Source organism: Parambassis ranga, chromosome 1, assembly GCF_900634625.1.
Source record: "Parambassis ranga chromosome 1, fParRan2.1, whole genome shotgun sequence".
In the NCBI taxonomy this organism is placed as follows: domain Eukaryota; kingdom Metazoa; phylum Chordata; class Actinopteri; family Ambassidae; genus Parambassis; species Parambassis ranga.
Window position 1 is genome coordinate 16,158,866 of NC_041022.1, and position 16,160 is coordinate 16,175,025.

General features: G+C 41.2%; 1 protein-coding gene across 3 annotated transcripts in view; it reads left to right on the forward strand.

The window, feature by feature from the left end:
- Positions 1-8,079: 8,079 nt before the first annotated feature.
- inpp4b (inositol polyphosphate-4-phosphatase type II B) overlaps positions 8,080-16,160 on the forward strand; it is a 76,617-nt gene continuing 68,536 nt past the window's right edge. For all 3 annotated transcript variants that reach the window (XR_003671446.1, XM_028417414.1, XM_028417324.1), the window contains exons 1-2: positions 8,080-8,433; positions 11,674-11,753. The gene's annotated coding sequence lies outside the window, so the exon portion shown is untranslated. The remainder of the gene's footprint in view (positions 8,434-11,673; positions 11,754-16,160) is intronic.

The following is a 16,160-nucleotide window of genomic DNA, read 5'->3' on the forward strand; positions in this document are numbered from 1 at the left end:
TGCTGTTTTAAAGCCAAATTCCAAATAAACACCAAAAGTATTTGTGTTTACTGCATCTCGTATAGAACCAGATGGTTTGTTAGACCGAGCCATCTGGTAAAGTTGTCCTTGGAAAACATTTGGAAAGAGCATACACTTTAAAAAAAATACTTGGCAGGTGATTGGATTATATATCATCTATTACATGACACCTCCTATCACAGTCTAACTTCAACCATTTAGATCAATGTTCCATGTTTCAGTGTTGTCAGAGCGGACAGCCTGTTCACTTTATTTTCAAGCCAGTGTACCAAATTCGAAGGAGCATTTGCATTTCTATACAGAAAACGACATTTTTTATTTTTAGTAAATATAGTACTGATTATATGACAGAACTTAAATATGAAAAATGATGTTTAACTGTTTTAGTAAATAGAAGATGACATGGCTTGCAGACTGTTTGCCGTCTTTTTTAGGAATGAATGCCAGTTTGTTCCTGCTAAGCTCATAAAATCTGCCCACAAGCACCAAAACACCCGATTTTTTTAAACATTCTTCTAAGAGGCGCATGGCATCGCAGATTTTTTGATAACTTTTGGGAGAATAAACAGACATTCCCATAAATTCAGCTACTGTATACATCAGGGAAAAAAGGGCACAAACTGCTTGCGCTTGAGTTTTGTAAATGCCATCAGATACAAATTGTAATGGACATGTGAAATATCTATCACGGCTTTATCTCATATAATCTACCGCTGTGCATGCAATTCACCATATGATCTCCCTGCTTGCAGTTTGCATGCATATAAATGGAGCATGGCAAATTGCCTTATCAAGCGCCGGGATACCACTAGATACTGAAGTGCACCTCACCGGCAAACCTCCTCTTCGTCATAACCTCTCTCAAACCTTTCCCGGTATAATCCTACTCCAATCTCCTCAAGGTGGGATTTGTCTGGATCAATTTCATAATGCATTATTCATTTGAGAATTTAATCAAATATCTCCTTCACCAATCAGCCCAACCCATGCCTCATGTAACCCTCCCATCCTTCTCTACCCATTTTATCAGTGATTGTTGGTGTCACCTGCAATAGCAGATTATCAGACAAATAAATTACTAGGTCACAGGTGAATTAGACGCTTGGCTGACTGTAATCTTTTTTTTTCACAGGGAAAAGTAGCTTATTGTAAGTTCGGCTTTTTTCGTAGAGGGAGAGAGCAGTGGGAGAGAAGAGTGCCAGAGAAAATCCCCTTCTTCCTGCCTTCCTGTGGGTTTCTGCAGTGTAATGGTTTCCTTTGAGAAAGACACTGGTGGAAAGTGCTGATGCTTGTTGGCTGTGTGTCTATGCGTGTGTGTAAGCTATTTTCCATGGCTAACTGAGCCACTGATGAGCTTGCCAGCCAGGCCAGGGTCTGGTACAGTGTGTGAAAGTAAGCCTCTGGGTGCATTTGTAATCATATGTGTGGGTGTCAGCGTATTGTATATGCTGGGTGGGTACAATTAAAAACCACACTCAATCGTTCAATTGAGATAGATGTAGAACAGCCTTTTTATTACCATAGTTTATAACTTTCCCTTCCCCTCGAAGCAACATAGTGTGTGACAACTCTCACATTTTGCATCCCATGTCTTTGCATTGTAAGCTATTTACTTGTCATTTAATGCTATAAAATGACGATTTAAGACAGGGTAGGCAGCTCATCATCAACTCTGCATGGTGTCAACACACAACATGACTCATCATGAGACTCGTCTGCTGCACGGGCTGCATCTCTAGTACAGCTATTACATTAAGTGACATTTTGTTTTTCTCTACCTTCATTCACCCAGGAGGCCTGAAGAGTAAATAAGAATGAGGCACGTTTCTTTTCTTTTTTTTTAGGTACCCGCTTCGTTATTTTGTTGTGTTTGCTCAGATGGAATTCGCGATAATCAGAAATCAGTCAACATTGTTTCCTCTCTGCACACCCAAAGAAGGTGGGAAGACATTAAAAAAAATAAAGCCTCAGAGGCCTTTTCCCTCCCTGAGAAATACAAATTTGTTTTGATCTTATCTCTCCATTTTTTTTAAAGAATCCTATGCGCTATTCATGAGTGCACACAAAAAAAAAACACTTTCTGAATCGATTCATCTGCTGTCTCAGAGCCACCAAGGACACATTTTACTTTCACATAAGCAGTATATTTAGTTCAAAAGCCTTTTTTGTTTATGGTGTTTCACATGCGTTGGCAAATATGTCATTTAGGAAACTAATATGGCAGTAGGGGTCTTAGGAAACGAGAATAGCTGTGGGCTGTTTGCACCTCAGCACTCTTTCCTGCATCTCATTGTTTATGAAGTCAAGGTGCAGCAAGTCATCTCTGGCACCAGGTGTAACACACACACAGATAGTAGTTGTTCAGATACCATCTGAAATAGCTGCGTTTCACACATAAGCCCAGAGATCACGTAAGTCTCTCATTATCTTTATTTAAGTAACTGGAGAGTAATATGAAAGCAGTGCAACTCTATTAGAAAAGTATTGCAGGAAGAACTGTCCACCCACACAGAGCTTTGACCCCCATGCGCTCTAACTTGAAATGTATTGCAGTGGAATCCACACTGTTTGAATCCTGCTCTCTGAGGGGTAAGTGCTCCCAGGTACACAGTGTGCATTGTAGCCTCAGGGTGCAACTCATTGTGTTCTGACATGTATGTTTGGTGAAGATGCACTCAGCACTGGATTTGACTGCATACTGAAGTCATTGAGGAGCAGACTCGAGATCTTACGGGGCATCAATCTCTGTCTTTCTGCCTGTCTAGGCTGTTAACCACCTCTGGGCTGCACCATTGATCTCTGTAATTGTCTCCCACTCTTCAAAGGGAGCTAAGAGTTGGTTTGATCCGAGCTGTTTACTTTCACAGCCCCTATAGCCCTGCTCTCTGAAGAAGAGAGCTATCAACCACTTCAGGCATGAGCTAGCATATTATAGTGCTATTATTGTGTCTGTGCATGTGAGAGTGTGCAAAGGAAAGAAAGCCAGGCAGAGTGAGAGAGACCCATGCAGTATATCCTGTAGCCTCGGGGTAAGCTAGCAGCTTCTTGCTGTTACATAAGAGGGAACTGCAACATGCACATTCTCTGTTATCTCTTTGCAGGTATGTATGGAAATTAGTACAGAGAACCCTGACGTGTATCTTTGCTGCGCATGAAATTACAGGCTACGTTCTGATAGTATTTGTATGAAAAGTGTTTTGCTGATATCAGAGACCAAACATTTTATGCTAATACCACAGCTGAGATAACAATGATGTGAGAAACAGGATGTTGAGCTGAGCAACATGTTATGTGGCGGATAAAGAGATAATGCATCTTTTCTCCCCAATGTGTGCAACTTCTGTCTTTCGGCGCAGTTGCTGGCCTTAGCTTGAACCACAGAGGAAGTTGGTGGTTCTCAGCCTCCGTCAGCTCGACTTGATAGCAGCTTACAGTAAATGTGTGATCATAAGGACCTGCCTCATCTGCTGGCAGAGGGAGAGAGTCTATTAAAATGCAACTCTATCAAGTTTGGTGTGCTGCTATTTTAAATGCAGTACTTACAGGCAATAGTGGGGTTTTGAATGAGCCAGTACAGACTTTGGACCTGCTACCAAGTCATGTTTACAGACTGTGAGTGAAGGGAGCCTTGATTTTTATCACCTAGTCTGCAGTGGGGTTAGCTATTAAAGTTTATGGAGCAAAGCTGACAGTGTGGGGGGGAAGCTGTGGTAGTGCGCTTCCTAGTATACCTAGGACTCCGCTCTGGTTACCACAAGTTAAGTTTCTTTCCTCCTCTGAACCTTTTGCCTCTGACATAGTGACATGAAAGTAAGAACCAGGTTTTAATGGTACATCCTGATCATTCTTTGAGCCTTGTGCAAAGCCTGATAGTTTGCCTGGTGCCAATGAGCTAATGCAGGAATAGAAAGAGGAAGTAGGAAGAGATTCTTGTTTGGGGGCAAGCATTGACAAGCTAAAGAATGTGTGTGAGCAGGTATGAACATTGAGCCTATTTTTCTGTGACAGAGAATCACAGATCTTCAGGAGCCTTACACCGTTTTGGAAAGAAGAGAGATATTAACTCGCCCGCTGTTGTGCAGCGTTTATCATACATGGCTCTATAGATCTCTCTGTACTTACTGTAACTGCAGGAGATGGGATCCTAAAGGGAGCTTCCTCCAGAGGAAACCACTGTTTCTCAGCAGTCAGCTTTCAGTGAGTATTTACCTTTCTGGCAGGAAAACTTGAGCCTCCTCTGAGTGAAGTCTGTGAATCAGGTGCAAACATGTCTCCTTGAAATTAAAGAAGCATCATAAACGTGGTATTATTTAGTGTATTCATAAACACACTCTGAAAATAGAAGCACTGACAGGAAGGTTCATTGACGTTTTACTCCTTCACAGCATTGGGATGATTTTGGTTGAGGTAGTAGCACATGTAAATTGTGACATTATCTCTCAGAAAACACACTGCAGACGTACAATGGTAAAAAAAAAGCATTGAAGAGACTTAAATTCATTCAGTGGAAAATCTGTTATACTCTTGGTATCAAAGATGGTATAATACGCTGGGATAATGATTGCATTTGTTATTACAGCAGATTTTTCAGCACAGTGAGACATCTGTCTAATTAAACTACAAAATGCATCTAGCAGTGACATGATGATGCCACTGTGGCTACATTTTTACCATCACTCAGATATGAAGATATTTATTCTGTTCCTAATTGTAGTGCATGGCTTCTTTGTTGGTCCTTGTGGTCCACCTTTTCCTTCACATGTTGTCATGGCAATTTAGACTCCATAGTTAGATAAGAGTTATCACTGAATTATGCGTGCACAGAAGTGCAGTAATGGGACGCTATGCCAATTTCCACTTCCACAGTGTTACACTCAATAATCTCACTGTAGTTAAAAAAGATTCAAGTTTCACTTTCATTTATCAAAGATGGACCCAGAAGGCATTCGCCGTTTGTTTTACTGTAGGTGCATTTAGTGCCTTTGATAAATTTCAAGTTATTCACAAAGCAGTCAAACTAGTACAAACAATTAATAAGGCTTGTAATGGCAAAAATAACACATCAAAGTATTTGGTATCTGAGTACAAATTAGTATTATTACATTCTGATTAACTCACTATACTCAGACACACACACACACAGCCTTTAACATGAAATGAACAGACCCTGAAGCCTGCTAAACCTTCCCTACAGGTCAGAGTGAGACCATTAAAAATCCTGCTTATACCCATCTGACTATGTCATCAATAAATGCAGTGTTGGCCCATATATAAAGCAACCCTGATCAGATTATGTCCCTTTATTGTTGATAAACACCTGCTCAACTCCCCTTAAATCTCTGTAATCAAATGTATGCTGTGTCATTCATCATCTGCAAGCAGCCTAAACCATAATGGTTTTAAACTGCACGCAAACTGTCCAGTCTTAGATGTTATTAAACAATGCTACTATTTAATGTATGAATGATGTGGCACTTTTAGTGCTGACTCAAAATTGACGCAAAATCTTCTGTAGCAACATCATATTATGATCAATAGAATAGAAAATACTTTATTCATCCCAAAAATTTCGCTATTGCAGCAGGCACTCAAGCATACTAAAAAATATACCTCTAGCGGTAAAAATTAAAATGTATAAACATTATTTACAGCATAATAAAAAATAAACATAGGTGCAGAAGCAAACATGCAATTTGTAATGCAGGTATAAATAGAAGTCTAGACAGGAACACAATCCTGACATATGTTAAATATTAAGAAGCCAACGGAGGGGCAACAGAATCAGCTGTGCTTTTTATGTAAGTTACTTGTAAAGGGCAAAAAGAAGGGCTGCATGTCTGTCTGCCTGCAGACTTTTTTTTTCCTTTGACAGATCAAAAGCAGAAGAATGAGGTCAAGGTAGAGAACCATGAACAGAATAAGTCAGTGAAGAATGCAAGGACAATGTTGAGGGTAGACAGCTAAGAATGAGAGCATCAGCTCACTAGGGGGAAAACACAGCACAGTGTTTTCATATGTGCTCATCCAGTTTTGGGGTGACTGGTTGTCTGAGATCCATGTTGCCGTCTGTATGAAAACCTCAGCTGCCAGTGGCATTTGTTCTGCCATGTTTACACAGACTCACATGTCCACGTCAGTACCATGTTGACATGGTGCTACACAGACTCATGTCTACCTGTTGTAGCTGTCCACTGAAGCTTGGTGTCAAAATATGTACCATTGGATAAAGACATTTCTTCGGTGGCAAAAAAGTATTTATTCTGTTGCCTTCTTCCCCTTCTTTGTTTATTTTTGCAATAAATAAACTTTAAGACAAACAGCTAAGCTATTTTTTTACATGAACTGTCTTTCAGGGTTGGTGCACTTTAAATATACTCATATCTGCAGGTAGTTCCTTAGAGGACAGTGATTGGTCTGAAGTACTGTTGTTCGGCCACAAGTGGACAACTGGAGTGTGGCGAGATGGGTTGTCATATGATTTAAAAACATCTCCAGCTGTTAAGGCCTCATCATGTCCAACATTATTATCATGGCAACATTATACTGACTAAAAACTGCACACAAGGACTCCTCATAGGTCCTTGCGTCATTGTAAAACTTTCATTTTTTGAAGCCTACAGTAGTTAGCCTGCACTCTCCTTGGTAAATCCCTGCTCATCTCAGTGTGCTTTTCAGGAACTCACAGTTTGAATGTTCTGAAATATGTCAAACATTTTGATCTTCAAAGAATGGCCTTAAATACGCCCCATCGCAGTGCGCTTTGATCTCCATGCATGCTGTTATTTAGAATACATCTCCTTTCTGTTCCTGAAAGACTCAAACTAATTCGTATTGTACACCGAAAATTTAGAGTGGGAGTGCACACAAGAAAAGGCCACAAAACACATCAGTAATCGCTGACAAAAAAGAAATGAACAGCAACCAACTAAAAATGTTCAAATGGATTTGGCAGCAGCACAACTGTACATAAATACTGTTGCCTAGTCAGAGTAAGCAGTTTGTTAGCAGACTGGGAAGGAACTCTTGGCAGGTATGTATTCATGCATCAGTCTTTGACTTTCACTTGGCTCCCAGGTGATGAATCCTCGGGGTAATAAAAGCAAAAAGAATACTTTAAATGCACCATTTCCACCCACGCTTCCTAATTCCACACCACACCTCCCATATTAAGCAAAGTTAACTCCTCATCACTGTGACCTCCAGTGCTTTGTGTATTTGCACCAAACTGTGTGTGCTTACAAATGTTAGGTGTGTGTGTGCTAAAGTGTTTTGTGAGCATGTCTCATTGTGTTTGTTTTGTACCTGCTTGGGGTGATAAGGGGCAGTGTAGAGCATGTTCTTTGTTCTCTCAGTATTACTCATCCCCCCCTCTGTCAGCATGGGTAAATTAAACCCTGCTTAATCCAAGGTTCGAGCCCAGATAGTTAAAACCTGTGCTTGGTGTCACTGATGTTCCTGTGTGGGTTTGCTCATCATTGTCTCAGTGTCTCATGATGCACTGATGTTTTTTTTTCTCCCCCCTCTCAGTGGCAGCTGCATGTGTTGGTTAATATCTGAGTGAAAATATAGAGAGACTGTGAGTATCTCAACAAGCCTCTCATGTGATCCTCAAGTATGTCAATGTGTATTTTGAAGTGTTTGTCTGTGGGCAAACAGACTCCTACACGTGTACCTTGCACCGTGCGGTTGGAATTCATGTTAATTCGAGTAGCCATAACAAGTGTTTATTTTCCTGTTGGCCATCTGAGTCACAGGCTGCAACTGAGGTGTGACACATAAGTCTGTCTCCCTCCCTGCCTCTCTCTTCCTCTCTATGCTGCCATATTTCTCTCCCCTTTTCTGTGCTATCTTGGTTTTCTAGCCATTAATTGTCTTTCTTCCTTCCTTTCTGTCTCTTCCTCTTCTATGTTATTCTGCCCTCCTCCTTCTCCTTCCCCTTTGACTGCATGTATTTGTCGAATCCCTCCCTCCCCATTCGTGACTCCCTCCCTCCCTCCCCGCTCTCTCTCTCTCTCTCTCACTCTGTCTCACTGCTCTCACTTACCGTCAAGGCAGCCACACAGCAGCAACAGCAGTAGCGCCAGTGGCTCACTCTAGCCAGTTCTCAGTCACAGCGGAGGCTGCGGTGTGTGTCTGTGTGTGTGTTGCATGTGTGTTCCTGTGTTTACAATCTATGTATCAGCCAGTGTGCCTGCTGCTCTTTAAAGAGACAATATAATATATATACGTGGAGTTACTCTAACCCAAGGACTGGAAGAGGATATGTAAGGAGACCGTGGTGGAGCTCATTAAAAGGAAGAAGGAAGACATAACATCACTTTTTCGTCTCCTCTCTGTTTCTGTCAGACTCCTCAGTTTTGTAGCTCCTCTCTCACTGTCTTACTCGCTCCTTGGATTCTGTGAAACAGGACTGTAAGTGGACTTTCTTGTGTTTGTCTGCTATATTTGTTGTGTGTGATCTCACCCTTTGTCAGCTTTAACTTATACTGTTGCAGTAATTTGTGTCTGAGTGCACATATTTGCATGCTAGAATAAATGGCATGTCATGACATCTCTAATGACTTAATTAGGCCAATTTGTAGTGCCCCATTTGTAGTGAGGGAGCAGTGTATTCATGTAGACACTACTGACCTCAACGGTACAAATCTGTTCATATTCATAAATGTTAATAATACGCCAGGCGCTTTTATTCATCAAGTGCCAAACTGTCACTGCTGCCATTTCTGTGAAATGTCATTTGTTGGCGTAGCATGTGAATGAATGCCCTCTCCTCCAGGTATTCTATGCAGTTTGCGGGTGTGTGAGTGAGAGACAGATAGGGAGAGAGGGGATGATTGAGAGAGCGCTAGTGTGTGTCCATGTGTGTGTGTGTCACTCTGTCACCTGGGGCATGGAGAAAAATCAATAGATCTACAGCTTGAGTTAGGCCGCTTACCTCTGCCAAGTGATGAGCAGACACCGTGGCCTTCAAAGGTCCACATGCAAGTGCGTGGGACGGCCTGTGGTCCGTCACCTCTGCGTGCTCTTGCACAAGTTGTCTTTCATTTTTCATATGTGATTGCATGTGTGAGAGCTGTTTTGTGTGTGAAACATGACAAAAAAACTGACCCCTTTTGTTCTTTGAAAAACTGGGAAAGAAGATCATTGATCAAAAGTTTCTGTTGTAGCTGCCAACCGACATGACCAATAGAAGCAGTCAAGGAGATGAGTAAGAGCAGGTGAAAAGATAGATCGAAGAAAAGAGGGACAGAGCATGTAAGATAAGAACAGAGGCACACCATCATAATCAATCCTCCCTGATCCTGGAAGAGCATCATTTGTCTTCTGTTCTCACTCCACTCCTCCTCTTGCCCCCATCTTTCTCTCATTTTCTGTGGTATAGCTACTTTGATCTTGCGTAAGAAGACGAGTCTCCAGAGCTTCATTACTTTTAAAGCCTTCATCGTGAGGGGCCATAAAAAGATGCTAAGGAATGGATTTCTAAGACCATTTACCAGACGTTCTGTACCGACTTTCGAGTAATGGCTACAGAGGGATAAAATGTTCCCCCACAGAGTGTAATGGCCTTCTGTGCCTTGTGCTCTGGGTTATCAGGTCACACTGGAGTTGGCTGTACGTCAGTCTTGGAGAAAGTGACGTTGTGCATAATAAGCACTGCCTGCTGGGGGCCCTGGCTCTGTTTAATTCATAAACACATGGCACAGTCCTGCACAATCTAAATGAGATGCTTGGGTTTGTGTTTTTATGGTTTTTTTTTTAACCATTGAATTTTTTAACTCCTTTTCCCATACTATCTACTGTTACAGGCCTTTTTTCTTTTAGTGATAACCTTGTGTTTGCTCTGTTCCTTTTTCTTTTTCTTTGTGCACACATGCATGGGTTTGTCTTCTTATGCAGGAGAATATGTTGCCATTAGCATTGTAAAGATTTGTATGGGGTAGCTGAAAAAATGAAAGCGAGAAAATGATTGAGTGAAAAGGTCAGCAGACAGGATGCCCTTTTTTATCTTAAAGTGGAGACTGCAGAGAATGGGGCAGGGAGAGGAGAAGCAGGAAAGTGTTAGAAAGAAGGAGAAGCAAACCACCATTGAGTTGTAACCAAATGTTCAAATAATTAAAGGAAAGGTGAAGAAACACCCAGTTCTTCATATTATTTTTAGCCAGTGACAAGAGCAAACTAGAACTTTGTGAGTCATGTGTCTGAAGGCTGACGCGTCACAGTCATGTGACGCGTCAGCTGTACTGTGTTTTGGGGTGCTACTGCTCCTCTCTGTAGTCATGCCCACCTTTACCATATGGCCTTATGGCAGTGGTTCTCAATTATTTGCAGTCAGGTGCTTAAAAATGTAGAACTGTTAGGATCAGTGCTGTGGAGTGTGTGGATGAAGTAAGTTTGCTGAGGATGAGTTTTGTCGTCACGTGCATGTAAAGTTGCAACAATGGCCTTCATGCAGACAACCAAGAATGCTGATTTGTAAGTCATCCAGACCTTGCCTTATTTGCATTGTCTGGCACACTCAGACCTTGTTCAGAAGATTAAGAAGAAGCTCAGTGACTGCCATTTTGACAGGGGTGTCAACACTGCTGTGGACAGCTTTCTGCATGTCCAATGTTGACCAATTAAAAAAAGGGTTCTGTGTGTTCCACATCTGCTGCACTAAGTCTGTAAATGAAGGTCTCTGTTAAAATGAATGTACTGGGTGGTGTAAAATTTGACTGCTTCTAAATAAAAGCCACAAACATATCAACCATTTGTAGTATTACCTGCTGCCTGATGAGGATTATTGCATCTCATTTTCACAGACTGACATGCGTTCTTACGTTACCTGAAACTTGTTTGCATTCATTAGAAAACCATACACAATTCTGTTTTCATCTTCAGAGACAAGGCACTGCTTTTGACAGCTATGTAAGAGAACAGAGAGCAGCAAGGCACAAATTGTCTTCTTTCATATTTTAGTGCTCGAAGAACCATCAGGAGCATAAAAGAAAAGCCAAAGGGGAAAAAAAATCAGTTAATTTTGTAGGATGAAAGGCCTAGACCTGGTTCTGTGGCATCTTAATTGTGTGAACTGGCTTCCTAAACTTTAATTAAAGTCACAAGTTAGATGAAAATGGTGGTATCACCTTTGTACCTGTTGTAATTACCTACACCGTGTTACAGCTTTGTTCAGAGCAGCCTGTGTCCTTGGCACAGTCACTGGCCTCCAGTCCTGTAGCACAAGTTACCATGTTGATTGTGTTTCTTGCAGGTGCAGTACTGTATGTGTATAGGTGTGTAGGTGTGTATAGCCATAAGGGAGTGTGTGTGCTTTCTACAAATGTGGATCATCTCTCTTTGTTATTGATGGGCTCGTCCCCTACCTCTCTCAGTGACCCAGTTCTTGTGTGCTGACATCCCCTGTTCATATCATGCCTGCAGCAAACACATGTTGTCAGACCAGTGCAAAAGGGAAGGAAGAGGATTAAAGAAAAACAGAGAAGAAGAGTGAATTGGATGCCTAAGTGCCTTGTGTCAACATGATCACACTTATTTTGTTGTTGTAGATCACTGATGATTTCTGACACGTCACACGACCCACGTGTTTCTAACACCTGTGGAACAAACATGCTAAAATATATTAACCAACCATTTTCCTCTCCGTCTCCACAGAGCACCTTCCTGGGTAGTGCCACGTTTTCGGTAGCAGATCTACTGAGGGCTAAAGATGAACAACTGACCTTGAGTCTCAGGTAAGTGCATGTTTTCTGTCACCCTCATCCTTTCTGGCTGGGTGCAAACATTAAGTCTCCTCATACATAAGAACTGACAGATCAACATGAAACCGAGCTGGGAAAAGAGACCCATCCAGGTGTTACAACTGCAGCTGTAGCACGCCAGGGTTGTTTGTTTCAGGCGTGTTGTGGGAATACATTGCTCTGATCTGCTTTTTGTCTTTGAGGTACAAAAGATCTACTCCACACTATGTGTTGTTTTTTCTGTTAAATGAAAAGAAATACATGTGTCTTGTTTGAGAGGTGGGCCAACAGTATTTTATTTTTCAAGGACATTCTAATATAATTTAATACATTTAGTACAGATGGAGCCAAAAACTGACCATCAGAAAGCAATAAATCGAGAAAGAAAATGTTTGTCCTGCTTCAGAGCAGACTGTTTAAAGGTCAACAGCGAGGATGCGCTCTCTATTTTTAGTCATTTGAGCCAAAGTAAGAGCGCTTGATTAAAATTAAGCCACCAACTGAGAAAAAAGGAATCTCCGAACTTTATATTCAGAATACTCATTGCATGTGGTAGCACAAAGTCTCTTAGGCAATCTTAGGAGGATATTTTGCCACAAAGAAGATTGGTTGTTTGCTTTTAGAGGACACATTGTCATGTCACAAACAACAGATAAGCTGATAAGCGCTTGACATGATTTATAAGAACTATAATGTAGGTGTATGAATAAGAGGTTACCAAGGCAATAAAATTCTCTTCTCTGGTAGGTTTAGTTATTTTACACAAGGTGGGACTACATTTTGTGTCGGCCAAAAGATGCTGTAATGGTACAAAGGCTGTATTGTACAGCTCTTAAAGGTAGGGTAGGAGATTTCATTCTGATGCACTTTTTGTTAAATTAGTGTAACTTCTCTTTACAATCCGACAGCAACCAATTAGTTAGACAGTTTTGCATTAAAACGACGAATATTAATCATCTGTGGAAGCTATAAAATGCTAAAATATCAGCCAATCCTCAGGGACGACCCTGCACGGAGTATTGGCTGGTTGTCACTCTCTTCCTGCTCTGCGCGCACCAGAGAGGTACTTGCATGATTGCAAAGGTCACAGACCGCAGTTCGTCTTCAGGTAATGTGCGTCCATGTGATTGGAAGGCGTGGCTTCGGGGTGAGCTCCGAGAGAAAGGGGTGTGTGTTTACTTTCGAAATCTGGCTGACTTACTGAGTTTTCAAAATCTCCTACCCTACCTTTAATTGTTTCTATAGAGAAAGCAGAAAGCTGGAAATAGATTTCTTTCTGTGTGTTTTACTCTAAAATCAATTAGTTATGTTCATTCATTTTTAAAATAGGCGATGCTGTTCTCACTCAAGTCTCCATATAGCCAGCAATTTGCACCAGACAGGAAAGCTCTATAGCATGTGGTTGATGTTGGGAAAGAGTCTATTTTAAGCTAGACCCAACTAAAGTGCTGCTGAAAACTAAAGATAGTGAAACTCTGAAGTTTCAAACAGGACATGGTCTCTTGGGTGAGAGTTCTGTGTTTTTCATCTACTGCAAACTCTGTGCTGAGGCAGGAGAGCTTTTTTTCACCCTGAGGACTATCTCATCTGACAAAGCCTTGGCGATATGACACCATATTATTAGAAAAGAGATATAATTTATAAATAAACAATGACTCCCCTCCCGCCATGCAGCCTGCTCCCAAAGCTCCGCATTCTTTTGCCAGGAAGTCATAGGGCTGTCACACAAAATCGGATTTCTTTTTTTTGCATGCTGGTTGTGGGCTTCACAGCTTACTGCCAGACTTCTGGGGCTACTTACACCAGCAGACAGTGCAGAGTAATTACTCATAAGAGGCCACCACAACCAAGAATCAGCTCTGTCACCCTACGTTACACAAGGTTTTACTGACCTCACATTGTTTAGCTGTTGGATGTGGTTACAGGTGCAGCATAACTCACCTATAGCAAGACCACACCCAAACACACCTGTGTGCAATGTTGAACCTGGTCAGGGCTGCATGACCAGTCCAGGCAGTGACATGTGATCTGCTATTTCTGATGCACGGTGTTGCTAATTCTAATATTCTAATATTCTGTTCACCATCCAGCTACCATTGCTGCATTTTAAGCTTGATTCATTACTCAGTAAAACCACATATTTCAACATGTGTTTCATCATCCAGGCTGCTGTCATGTAGTTGAGGTGAATTTTTATATTTTTGGATTTTTATTCAAAATCCTGTTATTGAGTTTGCCTTTCGGGGTCACACACACACACACACACACACACACATACACACACGAAGCAAGCATGTACTGTTCTGATGATCAGGAGTAATTTAGCTTACAAGATTTTTGTCAAAGGACACGAGCAACAAGATGAGCAAAGGGAATGAAAAGCTAACTTCTCCAATAGTCAGAGAGTGACCTGCTCCACCTCAGGCTTTGCTGTGTGCAGGGTGCTTCAGTTTTTACACAACACTCCACCTTTAGATGAAAGTTTATTGTGTAGGTCAGTTTTTATTATAACAAACCATGATGACTGAGGCCGCTCTTTTTCTCGACAAATTGAAGATATCTTCTTCCTCATACTCTTAAATACTCCAAAGATTTGTGACAGGCAGAGTGCACAGAGAAATTTGAAGGTCAAAAGAGTTACTATGGGGACCAGAGATAAGATCCTAACCCGTGCAGTACAGTTGGCTGTTGTGTAAATGCTTCTTACTCTAGTACCTACAGCTACATCACATACATTACATAACACACGTGTGTCTTGCTTTTGTCTGTAGATCTAAACATGATCCTCATGTCTGTGACTTTGTCCAATGCAGACTTTGTCTTAATAAAATTGACCATGCAGAGTACTTTACAGGGGTTTTTGTAATTATACAGTTGGTGTGTTTGATTCAAGGATATCTTCCTCCACCTGTGAACCGTTCAGTGAAACTGTCCGTCTCTCTCCTGTTTGTATGTTAGACTGAAATTCTTTTTCCCTCCGCAGTCACAGTTATGTCAGAAAATATGCCCCTTTAGCAATCTTCTCTCTTTATTTCCTTCTTTTTTTACTCTCTTTTGTTATGCTTTTCATTTCCTGTAGGTGATCCCAGGTCACTGGGTATAATTGTATCTTGCACGATTGACTATACGAGCTGCACTGAGAATAGAGATTACAGCCCTCCCCCCTGTGTGTTTGCACATTTGTGTGTGTGCACGCACACTTTTGTGTGCAGGGGTTATTCGTACCGTTGAACAGCACAGAACTGTCATTTCACTCCCCTGTAGTCACACTGCACTGTTGTATTTCTGGTTCATTTTGTTGTTTGCCATTTTTGTGTTTTATTCCTGAGGATAACAAGAAGTCCTCCCATGGTACTTACACCACTGCCACAGTGTTTTTTAATAACTAAAAAAAAAAAGCCTCTGCTGGAAACCGGTGCGGCCAAAGGCATTCAGATTTCTGGTTCATAATATCTCAGGGACACCTAGAGGGAATATATACACATTTTTGCGCAAATATTCACTTGCACTGCAAAACGATGCTATTGGGCATTGGTGGTCAAAGGCACTGTGATCTTACAAAATTGGTTTGACCATGTCTCAAAAAATTGTACATGAATAATGACCAAATCACACATAAATGTCTAACAGAGCAATTAAAGTGACATTGCTTTATACTCATCAAGCAGAATGTAACAATCTTCTGATGTCTCTTATATGGCTAGCAGGTGCTCCAGTACCTGATTTAGGGGGAATGTTATAACTCTTTAGTGTTGAAGCAAGTGTTATACACAATGGATAAGTTTCATGCTCATCAGGAGGCACCCCAGGGTTGTTAGATGTCAAACAGAAGCCAAGAACTTCCACCGAGGACGCTGTGGTTTGAGCGTCTTGCTCACTGATTTGTTATGTTTTGTTTTGACTTAATCCACTATCAGTTCAGGTCAGTTAGGCAGCAGCATGTTTAGGAAAAGATCATAGTTTTAAAATGCATCCCTCTTACCTAACTGGAGAACTGACAAGTCTGCTGAGATGCCAGTATATGCTGTTTTTCACAAAACACAACTGCAAGAGCCTATCTGGGTTACTGTGTGTTTATCCTCAGGCATAGTCTTAACAAGAAGAGAGCTCCACAAGCCATAATTAAGGTACAACTGACACATTCAATGAGCTGATAACTTTCAAATGGATTTCTCTGACATTGACATACACTGCAATGTGACAGGTTAGCAGAAGCATACAACCACAAGGTGGTAATTTTAGTCTAAATCCAGCAATAGCCTCAATATTCAGAGATTATTCTTACTTTGAGACTTTTATCACTATTCAGATTTTCCACAGACACATATTCAGCATGCTCAGATACAAATCCTTTAGGGCACTGGTTGTGTGTAGGAATCCAAAATTAATCTTACTTCATTA